We start from the raw sequence: 1,867 nt of genomic DNA, 5'->3' as shown, positions 1-1,867 counted from the left end.
CACACGTAGCCTAGAAACTAAATATAGGTGTCTTATATTAAAAATTCTGCTAAATCCTACAGATGAGGCTAGTCCCATTCCTGGTAATTAATTGTGTGTGCTGCTCATTGGTGCTATAATGATCATGTGGCTATAAATTACTTGCTCAGCAAATGCTGCCAAATTCCTACATATGTATTTTTGGTCAGCTTCATGCAGTATGCTGCCATTTGAGATTTTACAAAGCTAAAATCAGTAAGATTAACCCCAATGCAACTCAGCAAATAAAATCCAGTCTTTGTACTGAATGGAAATGTGGTGTATGTACTAATCTCAAGGAAATATTTGTACATCGTCAAAGCAAGTGAAGGTCACCAGATTCTAAGGCAGTATTGCCTTGATAAGTAAAATACTTATCACAGCACACAGAGAAAATGTTAATATTAGCTTCTCAAATATTTAACCTATGAGCTGATACTGATGCTCTCATTTAGTTGAACTAGTACTGCGAGGAAGATGTAGGCTCACAATGACACCCTTACCTTGTTGTATATGCCTGGATTAAGGGGAGTTACAGATACTCTCTATTTTTACTAAATACACACTCAAAAACCAAGCAAGTAACTTTTTGGAGTAAAGAATATTAATTCATACATGGGAACTGCACACTCAGATACTAGGGGTGTGCAACCAATAAAAGCTTAGAGAGCACTGACCTAGAGGACTCCACCATGCTCATTTCTGGATTTCTCAACTTTAGAATCAGACCTTGTTTGTGCTTCCATCTTTGATATGTAGCATTATTCTTCTGTCGATTCTCTTTCTTGATTCCCTCCTGTTTGTCCCCTAGGTTCATCTATAATCTCTATGAGCCTAAATTTGAAATATATATTACTAATTTTGATATTTCTCCAAAGCTTCAGCCCTGCACGTACAAGCTGCCTGGCTGGACACCTACAACCGGAAAGCTATCCAGAACTGAAACTCACATGCCCCAAATCAAATCTTTTTTTCCCCCCAAATTTGCTTTTCCTAAATTTCTGTTTCTATCCTCCAGTCACTCAGACTTGAAATCTCAGTATCATTTTGCACTTTTTCTCCTCTGTTCCTCAATTCTAATCAGCTACTAAATGCTGTAGTAACAGTGTCCAACACTGGCCATCTTCTAACCTTTCTTCATTCTACCACTATCTCTGTTCAGACCCTCATCGCCTCCATGTAATAACAATGATGACGATGATGGCCCATGCTCATCAGGGGTCACTGCGTGCCAGGTACAATTCTAAGCCTTTTATGTTACTACCTATTTTAAACCTCCTAATAATTCTGTAAGGGTTGTGAACCTATCACATGAAGTGACTGAGTTATTCAGTTTCTAGCGTCTTCTCAAATTCATTCTACATACAAACGTGTAATAAATCTTATAAAAGCGCAGCTCTCATAATGCCGTATCGCTCTACTACCCCAGATTTTCAATGGCCACCAATGTCAAGCAGAGACCGTTCAAATTTCTTAGCCTGGCAAACAAGGCCCTTCAACATCTGACCCAACTTACTTCTCCACACTTCTTTCTTTTAGCACTCCTTCCTGTCCTTAACTCATCTCCTTATGCTCTAGAGCAGCTGACCATTTACTTCTCTCTTTAACCCAAGATGTACTTTTTGAATCATGATCTTGCTCTTTTTGCTCCCAATGCCTGGAATGCCCTTGTCCCTACCTCCCTGAGTCCACTACCCAGTTAATCAGCTTCCCTTCATTCCTAAACCAAGGTCTCCCCTCCTCTGAATTCTGTGTATTTTGCTTGTTCTTTCCATATCAGTTTGTAATACTTGATAAGCATCATCAGTGTCGGAGTAAAGTTTTATTTGTATACATTTTTAAAGTCTCC

At 39.0% G+C, this 1,867-nt stretch overlaps 1 protein-coding gene across 3 annotated transcripts in view; it reads right to left on the bottom strand.

Annotated features, from left to right (window-relative positions):
• NFYC (nuclear transcription factor Y subunit gamma) overlaps positions 1 to 1,867 on the bottom strand; it is an 80,186-nt gene that overhangs the window by 53,607 nt on the left and 24,712 nt on the right. The window lies entirely within an intron of this gene.

Source organism: Sapajus apella, unplaced genomic scaffold (genome assembly GCF_009761245.1).
Source record: "Sapajus apella isolate SASKATOON/1434 unplaced genomic scaffold, GSC_monkey_1.0 scaffold62, whole genome shotgun sequence".
NCBI classification, from domain to species: domain Eukaryota; kingdom Metazoa; phylum Chordata; class Mammalia; order Primates; family Cebidae; genus Sapajus; species Sapajus apella.
The sequence above is the reverse complement of the archived record's forward strand: the minus strand, read 5'-3'. Positions and strand labels throughout refer to the sequence as shown.